This window comes from Neopelma chrysocephalum, unplaced genomic scaffold, assembly GCF_003984885.1.
Source record: "Neopelma chrysocephalum unplaced genomic scaffold, ASM398488v2 Primary Assembly neopelma1_96814, whole genome shotgun sequence".
Taxonomy (NCBI): Eukaryota; Metazoa; Chordata; class Aves; order Passeriformes; family Pipridae; genus Neopelma; species Neopelma chrysocephalum.
In genome coordinates this window covers 713,516-726,952 of record NW_020925458.1, presented here as the reverse complement: position 1 = coordinate 726,952, position 13,437 = coordinate 713,516, and the positions used below count along the sequence as shown (strand labels likewise).

General features: G+C 46.4%; 1 protein-coding gene across 3 annotated transcripts in view; it reads right to left on the bottom strand.

The window, feature by feature from the left end:
* SMARCA2 (SWI/SNF related, matrix associated, actin dependent regulator of chromatin, subfamily a, member 2) overlaps positions 1-11,502 on the bottom strand; it is a 118,768-nt gene extending 107,266 nt beyond the window's left edge. For 2 of the 3 annotated variants that reach the window (XM_027709658.1, XM_027709660.1), the window contains exon 1: positions 11,340-11,502. The gene's annotated coding sequence lies outside the window, so the exon portion shown is untranslated. Of the gene's footprint in view, positions 1-9,899; positions 10,014-11,339 lie in introns of those variants that run through there. The other variant, XM_027709659.1, reaches the window with a different exon arrangement.
* Between the last annotated feature and the right edge of the window lie 1,935 nt (positions 11,503-13,437).

The following is a 13,437-nucleotide window of genomic DNA, read 5'->3' as shown; positions in this document are numbered from 1 at the left end:
GTTGTCAATGAGCTGTGTTGCCAGGTTAAGGAGCCAAACAACAAAGTGAAAAAGCTGCGCAGTATTCGTGAGAATTAGCGAGAGATTGACATGTAACTCTCAGAGATGCTACAGTCTCAGGAGTTTCAAACCTCCACTGAGGTGAAGACACAGGTGGACTCAGAATCCTGTGATGTGGTCAGTCAGAGGTTACTGCCCACAGCAGAAGGAAGGCTCTTCCTCCTGAAAACTTGAAGATGACAGATAGGACTGATACCTTTTACAACAGGCATGAGGCCCTGGAACTGGAACAACAGTCAAATCATGAGGCAGACAAAGGTCCTTCTGCAATGGAGGAGCCACCTGGGGCAAGACAGCCTACCCCCCTCATCACAACTGTCCCTATTAGGAAAAATAAGAAGGGTAATTGTCACAGGTGACTCCCTTCTAAGGGGAACGGAGGGCCTGCTATACAGACTGGACCAAAATCACAGGGAAGTCTGATGCCTCCAAGGGGCATGTGGCTCCAAAGCTGGTGTCATCTGCAGAATTTGTGGTTTTTTGATCATGGCATGGTCTGTACAACACCTGGTCTTCTGATACCTGAAGGGATATAACTTTCTCAAAGGGGGAAAAAGCATTTTAGCATGAGAGCTAGCACAGCTCATTGACAGAGCTTTAAACTAGGTTGGAAGGAGGGAAAGGGCAAAACCAGGTCTGCCAGTGATAAGCAATGGGATGGCAAGCCAAAAGCTGAGGAACTGAGTGCTAATAAGACCAATCTGCTTCACGAAGTGCTGGCTACAATGAACCATACTTGAGATGTTTCTATACCAACATACACAGCATGAGGAATGAGCAAGAGGAAGTGTAGGCCCAGATATATGACATCACTGGCGTGAGACCTGATGGGATGAGTCCTGTGACTGGTGTGCCATGATGGATGGTCACGTGCTCCTCAGGTCAGGGTGGGTGAAGCGAGGGGTGCTGTTGTTTGTAATGGAGGGGCCGGAATGTATGGAGCTTACAGCTGGCAATGGCACAATTGAGAGCCCCTGGGTTAGGATTGTGGGACAAACAAATAAGGCAGATGTCATTGTGGGAGTCTACTGTAGAACACCTAGCCAAGACAATGACACCAATTCTTCAAGGAACTAAGGGACACCTCCAAGTTTGTCCTTATGGGTTACTTCAACTTGCCAGATGTTAACTGAGGACACCACACACCTGGCACAAACAAGTCCAGAAAATTCCTAAAACAGCTGGATGCTGCTTAGTGGTTCAGGTACTAAGGGAGCTGACTAGGAAAGATGCCCTCCTTGATTTGATGCTTGTTACAGTATGAGGATGGTCACCTCACGAACAGGGATAGAGACAAGGCAGAGATGTGTAATGCTTTTTTGCCTTCAACACTGATGATGGACTAAGGGGGGGTCACAATGCCCTGAGCTGAAGGACCAAGACTGTGAGAATGATAAACTCCCAGATGACTCTGAAGTTAATGAGGGATCTGCTACTCCAGCTGGATCCCTATAACGCCATAGGGCCTGATGTAATTCATCTGAGATTAATCAAAGAGCTAGCTGCTGACATCGCAAGGCACCTCTCAATTATTTTTGAACAGTCTTGGGAATCTGGAGAGGTCCCAGTTGACTGGAAGTTGGCTAACATCCTGATTTTTCAGAAAGGCAAGAAGGATGATCCTGGAAACTACAGGCCTGTCAGTCTCACTTCAGTGACCAGCAAAATTACAGAGAAGATTATTCTGAGAGGTACTGAAAAACACTTGAAGGATAACGCAGTCACTGGTCAGAGCCAGCATGGCTTTATGCTGGAAAAGTCCTGCTTGTCAAACTTAATTTCCTTTTATGACCACCCACCTAGTTGAACAAGGGAAACCAGGTGAGGTCATCTTTTTGTATTTGAGTAAAGCTTTAGAAACTGTGTCTCACAGCATCCTTCTGGACAAAATATCCAGCACACAGCTGGATAAACACATCGTGTGATGGGTGAGCAATTGGCTCACAGGTCGGGCACAAAGAGTTGCAGTAAATAGGGTAACATCAGGCTGGTGACTTGTCACTAGTGGAGTTCCACAGGGCTCTATCTTTGGCCCAGCACTCTTCAACACAGAATCACAGAATGGTTTAGGTTGGAAGGGACCTTCAAAACCACCTGGTTCCAACTCCCCTGCCGTGGGCAGGCACACCTTTCACTACATCAGGATGTTCAGAGCCCTGCTCAACCTGGCCTTGAACACTTCCAGGGATGGAGATCCACAACTCCTCTGGGCAACCTGTGCCAGTGCCTCGCCACCCTCACCATAAAGAATTTCTTCCTAAGCTCTAATCTAAACATGCCCTCTTTCAGTTTAAAACCATTGCTGCTTGTCCTGTCACTATCTGCCCATATAAAAAGTCACTCTGCCTCCTTTTCATAAGCCACCTTAAGGTACTGGAAGGCTGCAATGAGGTGCCCCCAAAACTCCTTCTCAAGGCTGAACAACCACTCCTTTCTCAGTCTGTCTACACAGGAGAGGTGCTCCACCCATCCCTCCTCAACCTCATGGCCCTTTTCTGGACCTGCTCCAATGTTCATGTCTTTCTTGTGCACAGCACTCCAGGTAGTGCCCAGGCAGAGGGCAAAGTAGAGGGGGGGAATCACCTCCCTCAAACTGCTGGCCACATTTCTTTTGATGCAGCACGGGATGTGCTTGGCTTTCTGGGCTCCAAGCACACACTGCTCATCTTCATTAAGGACTTGGCTGCAGGACTGAGTGTTTGCAGACGACACAACATTGGAAAGAGTTGCTGACTCTCTCAAAGGCAGACAGGCCCTACGGAGACCTCCACAAATTAGAGGACTGGGCAATCACCAGCCATGTGAAGTTTAACAAAAAAAGGTGCTAGATTCTGCAGCAACCCTGGATGTTCATAGAGACTGGGGAATGAGATGCTGGAAAGCAGAGTCATGGAAAGGGACCTGGGGGTCCTGATGGATGGCAAGTTGAATATGAGTCAGCAGTGCCCTGGCAGCCAGGAGGGCCAACTCTGTCCTGGGGGGCATCAGGCAAAGCATCGCCAGCCAGTCAAGAGAAGGGATTGTCCCGCTCTGCTCTGCGCTGGGGCAGCCTCGAGTCCTGTGCGCAGTTTTGGGAGACACAGTATAAGAAAGACAAAAAGCTATGACAGAGCATCCAAAGGAGAGCAATGAAGATTGTGAAGGGCCTTGAGGAGAAGTTGTATGAGGAACAACTGAGGTCACCTGGCTTGTCCAGCTGGGAGGAGATTGAGGGGAGACCTTACTACAATCCACAGCTTTCTCATGACGGAAGTGGAGGGGCAGGTGTTGATTTCTTTTCTCTGGGGAACAGTGACAAGACACAACGGAATAGCATGAAGTTGTGTCAGGGAAGGTTGGATGCTGGATATCAGGAAAAGGGTTCTTCACCCAGAGGGTGGTTGGGCACTGGAACAGGCTCCCCAGGGAAGTGGTCACAGCACCAAGCCTTAGAGAGTTCAAGGAGCACTTGGACAACACTCTCAGTCACATGGTATGATTCTTGGGGCTGCTCTGTGCAGGATAATCCTTGTGGTGTCTTCCAACTCAGGATATTCTATGATCGTGTACTTCTATGACTCGAAACCTTGGGATCCTGTTTTCTTGCAAGGTAAGTCATGGAGGTGCCTGTGAAGGTTCTCAGTTCAAAACACTACAGTCACTAATTAGTTCCCTACAACCCCATAACACTACCACAAAAGGAATCAAGTTATCAAATGTTCACAACTGCAAATACCATGCCATAACTTCCTCTAAGAGACTTACTGTTCAGCTGTATGAAGGACAACACATATTTCCAAACAACAAATAGTTCTTACATGAGTCAATCATCACAATACATTGCAAAATCTAAGACTGACACTCTCACAACTGAGTTGTTCTACATGTTATAAGCCAAATTCAATCCATTTAACAAGGCAGATACCTAGCACCATCCCCCCCCAGAAAAATGTATCCAGAACCACAGCACAATAAATTACAAAGCTATCAGTATATAGTATCCGAAAAAATGTTAGTTCACAAACGACATCTACCTACACCTATGCATTAAAATGGGTATCAAAATCTACTCCTCTATTCATGTCTACTTCAAAATCAACTTGCCAGTTTCCATAAAAACTGGGTCCAGTTGCAGCTCCACTAGTTACACTGCCATTTACATACACATTAAACATGTTCTGTACACAAAGTTGAAAATTTTTAAATTCTTTTTCATAGGAATAGCAAGTGCACAAACTGTAAAAAACAATAATTACCAGAGGTGAATGTTGCACCATTTACACCAGACCAAGTTCCTTCACCATCTTTCTTTGAGAGAAGACAAATTCACCCCATCTCACATAATTCTGAATTGTCTTAAACACCCACGTATTCAGAGATTTTGTATGTCAAAGAACATACTTCATGAAAAAAAAGTAATTTATAAGATCTATATCAGAGGAACATAAACCATTGGAAAAAACTACTTAATTGCAAGTAATAAATCCTATCTGAAGACAGCCATGGAAATAAAGAGACAAGACAATTTTCTCTGGCAATAGTAGTCCACAAAATTAAAAAAAGTCACTGCTCTAAGCCAGAACACATCATAAATAGCCCTCTCAACTAAGGATCTGCTCCCAGAACGTACCTCTTTTAATATGATTTAATATGTTTCAAAAATAGCTTAGTTTCCATTTATTAAGTCTGAGAATATAAAAAAAAACCCATGGAAACTAGGCGCCCTGCTCTCATTAAAATTCAGTAAGAGCTAGGTATCTAATTCCTCTAGGCCCTTACCAAAGTCTCATTAAAGTCAAAGCAAAAATCTACAAAAGGACAACAGGTGCAACACTGGCCAGGTTCCATGCAGATAGCATTGGTATTAGTTTGGCTAAATTCTGGTGCCAGCAATGAAAAAAGCAGCATGAAGTCAACTCCCTGCCAAAGTCAGTGTTGACCTATTTGTTTGGACTACTTTTTAATGAGTAGTGCCTGTTAGAACTACAAAGTGAGGGGGAAGAAGGGGCAAAAAAAAAAAAAGTAAATGTTTCCAACAGATTACAAAGGCTACAGTAAAATAAAGAAAAAACAAACAATCCATCTTATTGTTCCAAATGACAAGGCTGCTGGCCCTCATTCTCAAATGCATTACATGTTGTTTAATTGTTTCACAAGTGTCCAATCTTACAATTTCCTCAAAACCCTCATGAGAGTACTGTTATTCATGGGATTTCAAAAAGGATGTATTTTTTCCTGAACTGTAAGCCTTTATCACTTCTCAGTTTTCATTTAAATCAACATGACCAAATCTCTTTTGTAAACAGTCCCAAATGAAACTACTAGCAACTGAATTAGCTGTGGTGAATCACACACCTCTTCCCGTGGTCTGAGAGAATTTCTCCACCTCTTCTGGACACAACTAAAGTTGAGACAGGGAAGGGAAAAAAGCATCTATCAACTGTCAAGGTAACTTTAGCCAGATCCAAATACAAAGAAGTGCCACAAACCCAAGAGCTGAAGATGGAGACTTAGGATCTTTGCTCAACTATTTCTAGATCAAATGGTTTAGGACAGTCAATATCTGCAAAGAATCTGAAATAACACTCCCTAAGCATAAATGTTTCTGCATTATCATTTCATATGCACCTAGAAAGTTTTGTAGATGTAGCTAATTCAATGTACAACAGGGTCTCCATCAATTCAGTGTTTCTATTACATATATATTTTGGTATAAACCTGCTACAAACACAAAGGTAACAAAGGTATGGATTTTTTTCACATGGGAAATTATGCAATATTAGCAGATCCCAAACTAAAACACAGCAGGTAACAAACCATTCGCATTACTTTGGAATTCAAGACCAGCTGTACACCCAAACAGATCCAGGGATTACAGACTGCTTTGACAGGGCACACACCGAATCCAAGAACAGATGGAGCAGTAAGTATTTATAATTCTTCTAGCTAGTTCCCTTCACCATCCAATATAACTTCTGCCTTTCCTGTCAGCCTAAACTGAACTTCAGCCAGGATGTTTTGGCCAGATCCCCTGCCTCAGATACGTAGTGGAAAGTAAGGAAACTGTACCACTTAGATTTGATGAAAAGGAAATATGGACCCACACAACAGCTACAGAGATACTGCAAAGCTGACTGTAACTTTGTCTTCATGGAAAAATAATCACAGTCTACTTCTTCCCACACACCTCCAACTGGTCATGATTCACAGGTGGTTTTGAAAAGATATGTGTACTTGTGATATGCTACAGGCTAAAGGAGTTATCTTTATTATACTACCACAGAAAGCATAAAATGATACTGTCACTGATTTGTATTACTTGCTTAATCTGCTAATCAAATCAATACATTCAAAGTAAAAGAACTGGTTAGTAACAACAGCTGCTCATCATCACTAAATAACTTATCACGCTTAGAAGTAAATTTTTATTGCTTTGTGTTTTGTATTGTACAACCTCACAGGAACACTCTTCATTAACTTTTATCATGTTTTAACTATTGTCATCTGATCAATAAACAGGTTTACATCAAACAACAAAAAACCTGTGAGGAGAAGAGTGAAATCTTCAACTAACTTATACCAGTTATTCAGTTCACATAAGAGAAGCCAAACACACTAACAGCTGAGATCCTGCCTTTCCATACCCATCTGAGTAACTTCACTGTAACCTGAAAACCTTCTGTAACGGAATTTGTAGTTTAAACTACAAAACATAGAACCAGAAATGCTGCACCTTGATTACTTATCCAGACACTTAGGCCAGAGAAAAAAAAAAACCTCTGCACACTGCTTTAGCTGCTTGTCTAGCTATCTACCAAAAACTGTTGCATGCACCTCAGCAGAGGCAGCAAAATGAGTGGTGTGCTTATACCAGAAACTTCATTGTGGAGTAGTGTAAGATCCCTTTTCGCATGCACAGAGTTTACTTTAGGACGACAGTCTAATACTCCCCACCTTCAAATATTCTTGGAGAAATTCTTACTTCTCCTGTGTAGATGTTCCAGCTTTTCACAAAGCTCAACTTTTCTCAACTACTCTAACTTACAGACTACCCTCTTACAAAATGCTAAAATCGGCATCAAAAAATGACTGCCTAAAAGCTGGGAGGTGAATGTACTGCAGACTGTCAAAAGGCATAATCACAAATCAGAGTTCACTCAAGTTAAGCTAAGCTATGCTGCCAGACACTACAGCACAGACATACGATCCTTTCTGATGGCTTTGCTGCAGAAGACAGTAGCCTTGAGGAAAACAGAGCAGATAGCTGCACTGAGAACTCTTAACTGCCATCAGGCAATGTCCAAGATCAAGCCCATGTTTGCTACATATGTCAATTCCATTTTCAGGCACAGAAAACTGATACATGACACCACTGAGTGGTCATAAATTAAGTTTTCATACCATGAGCTTTACTACAGGTATTAATCACAGTTATTGAATATCGTCTTCTCATTTGATTCTGAGAAACAAAAGCCATAATGAGAGGCAGGCAGAAGTAAAGGAATGCACCATATTCCTGAAAGGCCTTGCCTTTACTTAAACAGGGAAGAAGAGGAGAAAGAAGGGAGAAGATTGTTTTAAATACAAGTTACTTACAGTAAAATACCAATGAAAATATGAAAAATGTGTAAATTCTGTAACAACAGACTTATTTTTAACATTTTCTCAAAGGCCCTACCTCTAAATGATGCATCTGGGTGCTCAAACCCTGAAGTGATACATAGGAAATATTCTCTGCCAAGTGGAGACAAACAGGAAAATTTTTACAGCTGAGAAGTAATGACTTTACATGTGTCAGAAACAAAGAAACTTTGCAGTATTATTCTTCTTATTCTGCTACATTTACAAACTACCAAAGCTGTGTTAAGAAAGCCTTACTTCTTTCCCTTATTCGCCCATCCTTATTTTATCTTGGAAATAAGGCATGAGTTTTCTCTGCTGTCAATTTTATGGCAGCTGATCTTTATGTCACAATATTGTGTTTCCTACTCCACTAGAGGATCAAAAAAATAAAAACTACTCAGATACACTTCAAAAGTGAGGGAGCTCCAGGAAACACTCTTTACACATAGAGAACTTCAACTGCAGCTCAAAACACACAGAAACGTAACAGGCATTTTGACAAGTAATTTGCAAAAATGTTCTCAGTCATACGAAAAGTCTGCTTCTGAAAAGGATCGCTAATTCACAGCAATATTACTAATTAGGACTATGAAAAACAGGTAAAAGTGGAGACATTTTTTTAAGTTGCTACTGTGCACATTCTGACCTTAGCTTCAAAAATCTAACAAAACCTGAGAAAATATACCTGCAGATAGTAATTTCAAACAGGCCTTTGTCAAGAATATATTTAATGTAAGTATGCTAGCTGGAGGACGTTTTCTCTTGTCAATTTTCAGGCCTCAGATGTTGGCGAAAGCATTTTTCAAATTTGACAAGAAACGCTCACAGACTACTTCAGAAATGAATAAAAGAAAAGATCTAAGACTGCTTTGAACACAGTCTTCTGGCACACGTTCTATGAAACGCCACAGAAATACCAGTCCTAAAGCTGAGACATAACTCATGAGAGAACGACTGCATATAATGAAGCTTTTACTCTCACCTCTGGTAAGTCCACATATGCTGTATGATACTCTTTAATTTTTAAATGCTCACTATCCATACAGTCTTTTTGCTTTCTATTACTGATATATATGGACATAAAAACCCGCCTTAAGGCAACCCTATCCTTCTGGTACACAACTTTTTTCCTTAGAATAACAAAAGGACAAAAGAAACAAAGTCAAAGACAGTAATAGGGCAATTAGGTTCCCAAAGAGAAAGTGTGCCTGTATTTGCACAACAATAGTAACTTACACAGAAGAGACTGCTCCACCCCGAACATGTAACTGGTATACTACCAAAGGAATTAAATTCCGGTAGAGAGTTTATCGTCTGAGCCTTAAGGGCTCTGGTTAAAACCAAGTAACCCTTCAGAAAGGTAAAGCAAAACGGAAAAGAATGCAAACGGAACAACGCCGTGTCACAGACCCCAGATCAATTTTTTTCACTGAAAGCACGCAGAATACTTAAACGGTAAAAAAAATCCAAACAAACGAAAAACCATCAACAACCTTATCTCTTCAATTCTTCAATTCGTTACTTACTTACTCATATTTAAATATTCATAAAAATACATCCTAAAAAGAGCAGCGTTAACATAAAATTTTCTAAGTCTGAATATCAAACATGAGCAGCAGGTACCAAGAAAAAAAATCTGGGTGATCTGTGCAGTCATGCAGACAGTTAGCCACTCCCTTTACTTGACCACAACTCACGCTTGGGGTGGGGAGGGGGGGGAAAGAAAAACAAACCAATCAGTTAACTGTAACTTCAGATGGAGTTTAGAAGAGCTGTAACTTTTCCAGCCGTGCGCAGTTTGTTGTTCCACCATCATAAATTTAAAGGAGGCAGGGGGAGGAGACAACATAAGAAACTCCATTTCTCCGCGCACCGTGGGCACAACGACAGAGGACCCACGACCCGGGAGCCCCGGGGGGCGGCGGGGCGAGGGCGGCCGCTCCCTCCGTGCGCGGCCGCACCGCTGTGCCTGCGGGGGTCCGGCCCTGCAGGGCGGGCGGCGCGCAGGCCTCGGCGCCGGGCAACCCGCCGCCTCCCCCACAGAGGCGCCGGGGCGGGCGCGCACAACCAGAAGGGCCCTGTTTTCCCCCTCCGGCCTTTCTGGAAAGTTTTCTCCCCGGTCGACAGGCTGTAAAACGCCCCTGCCTAGAGATGCAGCCCCGCTGCCGCCTTCTCCCGCCCATCCCCGAAGCAGCGGCTGCGCCGCTGGCGGCGGTGCCCGAGCACGGCCCCCGTACCTCTGAGGCGGCAGGCGGGCGGGCAGCCGGGTCATGCCTCAGGGCTGGGCCAGGCCCGCCTGCCAGCCTCTCCTTCCCTCCGCCACCATGTCACGCCGACCAAACATGTCTGTGCGCCTGTCTGTGGCGGCGGTGACTTCCTGATCCGCCGCCGCTCGCACAGGCGGAGGGACGGGAAAGGCCACCCCCCGCCCCCGCTGCCACCTCCCCCTCTGCCCCGCAGCGGCCCTTGGACGGGCTCCGTTGCCCACGGGCCCCGCCCGGCAGTGTCTGCAGCAGCGCCCCGGCGCCCGCCCCTGCCTCCGGCAGGGCACAGAACTTTTCCAGGTGCCAACCGCCGCCGTCCCCTCTCCCGACATAGGTGCAGCCGATCCGCGGATACCTGAGCATCCGCGCGCGTGCATCCTCGCTCCCGCCCGGCCCGGTTAAAAAAAATAAATTTCCTCGCACACCGGAAATAAAACGCTTTTTTGCTTGGCAGGCGATTCCAAAATTGTAGCGCATGTTTTGTGCTACTCCGCTTGGGGGGGGGGGGGGAGAGGGCGGGATTTCTGCAGGGGAAACGGGAGGGCTACGACGACACACACGCTATTTTGGGAAGTGAACCGCGACACCTTTACAGCAGGAGTGACTGCACAGTTAAAAACAGGAGACCTAAAAGCAACAGGAGCCGCAGTCCGCCGGCCGAAGTCTCAGCCCCCGCTGCTCCCCCCTCTCCGCTGTGTGCAGTGCTTGTGACAGAAAGGCAGGGAGATGATCCGGATCATGGCCTCCCTGGCTCTGCCGGGGAACGCCGCTACTCTCCTCGCAGGCTACACCGCTCCCTCGCGCACCATCTTCCTCCCTGCCCGTGCCTCCCCACTTCCCCTTCCTCGGCTGGGTCTGCGCCAGCGTGTGCCACGGCGGAGAAAAAGCCCCGCCGCGCCGCGCTCTGCCGCCTCCGGACACCGTGAACTTCACCCTGCGACCCCCGGCAGGCGCGGCGGGGCCCCCATGGCCCGTCCGTGCGGGCTGTCTCTCCCCACGGATCTGTTTCTGCCGTGTCCGCGTCGCCCGCAGCCCGTGACACGCTCGCTGGGCGGCAAGACCGAGGGTGCCGCTGACTCACGAGTCAGCCACCGGCGACGCCGCGGGGGTTCTGTCGCTCCCGCCCCGGAGATCCGCATCATGATTATTCCAAAATAATACCAGATCAAAACTTTCTTCTCTCCACCCACTGGGACATATAAATATTCGGGAGGGCCGGGCGCCGGGGAAGGTGGGGAGAGGAAGCAGGTGGCACGGCGGCGGCCGGGACCGGCGGGGCCGTGCGCGGGGAAGGGCAGGGACGGAGAGAGGGAAGGTGGGCACGGTGCGAGCCGGCGCGGCCGCCCACAATGAAAGACCGTGCCGGCCACGGGGAGCGGACGGGGGGCGGACCGAGTTGTAAGTTGTATTTACCTTCCGCCCGGGCGGAGCGCCGTGCTTGGTATCGCTCCTCTCCCACCTCGGTGAGTCACCGAGCCCGGAACCGGAGCGAGGGACTAGATTACCAACATGACTTCACTGGTGACAGCCATTCCCTCCTCTTCCTAAACTCCTGCCCCTCCTCCGGCCCCCCTTCGCGGACGCCACTGCTCAGGAAGCGGCGCTCCCATTGGTCCGCCGGCTAGGGAGTGCCCGCCCCCCTGCGCGGAAAGGACTGTTCTATTGGTCGCGGCGACTGTTGCTCAGCCGGGGGGCCGGGGGGGTTGTTCTCCGCTCGGCTCCGCGGTGCGGGGATAGGGGGAGGAGGTTGTGCTGCGCCGTGCGGCGCTGTGCCCCGGTTGTCTCCGCCGCGCCCCGTCTCGTATATGCTGGGGGGAGAGAGGGGAGCAGCGCCTGCCGTGCGGAGGCGGCAGCAGGGCGCGGGCGGCACTCGCGGGAGTAGTTTGGGGAAGAGGTGGAGAAGATGCCGGAACTGCGCCGTGCCCCTGCCCCGCTGAAGGAGGGGGCAGGGGGCCAGGCTGACGGGCTTGAGGTCTGCAGTACCTGGCTGTTGGGCTGTGTGCGTGTGTATGTGTGCAGGGCGGGTGTCTCCCTGCCTTTAAAAAAAGAAAAAAGTCGGGAATAAAAACTTAGACACCCGCCGCCCTCTCTCTCGGAGGGTGCTGTCGTGGACAAGAGAAGGAATGCTGAGAGCATTCCAGCTGAACCGGTCTCTCAGGCGGGCGGCGGCTCCAGCGGCAGCGCCGGGGCAGCTGCTGGAATGTCGGCGGAGACCGTAAAGCCGAGCGAGAGGGGAGATCTCTCCTTATAGTGCAGTTATATTTGTTTCGTCTTGCTTGCTTTAGTCCGCGGAGCTTTTTACAGCTGATATAGAAGTACACTTTCCTGCCCCGCGTGCTGGTGCCGTATTTCTGTGTGGATTTTTTGTGTTGTTTTTGTTGGTTGTGGTTGTGGGGTTTTTTGTGTATGGGGTTTGGTTTTGTTGTTGTTGTTGGTTTTTGGTTTTTTGGGGTTTTGGGTTTTTTTTATGGTGTACATCGTTTACCTGGTTTGCAGGGACTGCAGAGCTCTCACGTTGTTTGCATAAGCTAGCAGTTCGTGTAACAGGCGATTAAGTACTTCATTAAAGCACTGAGCCCGCCAGTTTAAAGGGGGTTTTTTATTGAATACCAGTTTTAGAGACAAAAAAAAAGTACAGCCAGACCACTGTACGTGTAGTTATATTTTTTTAAGACCTTGTCTTAAAAAAAGGTATTTGTCCTTCTGAAGCTAGCGTCTCTCTCTTTTACTATGGAGTAAAAATGTTCGTAGGAACTTCAGTATTAAAATCAGTAGTTACAACAGATGCTTAGGTGACTGAGTTTAACATGAAGTTCCTCTGCTGTGGCCAAGTGGATTAATTAAGGACCTGAAGCAGTGCTGGAAGCACCAAATACACCTTGTGGTCTTTAAGTGACAGCTATTGTTTACGTGGTGTTTAGCTTGGAGCACTTTTCATGGTTCGAATAGGAGCAGTAATCACCAAGTTACAATGCTGGCAATACAGTCCTAATTACTGCTGTTTCTGTAGTTTTCCAACTTAGTCGTTCGGTTTATCTTACTTGTTATGTAAAGTCAACTACTGAAATGCGGAAAGACAAGTGTGTAAGAATCAGAGCTAACTGGACAGCACTAAGTGTCAATAAAATAAAAAATTTAAAAGACTACATTTTCAGTTCACCCATGTCTGTGAAAAATATTTACTTGGGAACAAAATCAAAGAAACTGAAACATTCAAATCTGTGTATACAAAATAGTCTATGTCATTATGTAAATCTTTTGATCCACGTGTAATTTATAGCTTTGGTATTAGCTTTGTCTTAAGCTATGAGTCGCAAACCAGCGTCTAAGAGATAAAAGAATGTAGTTAACGTTCTCGGAAAATTACGCTAATGAAAATGAAAGTGGTAAAGAGATCCTTTTTAAACTCTTTTTTTTTTTCTTCCCCTTAATACCCTACTGAAACTCTCATTAGGCAGTCATTTGAGTTTGTGGTTTGTTTTTCCTTCTCTATTCCCTTGAGTAAATCTGA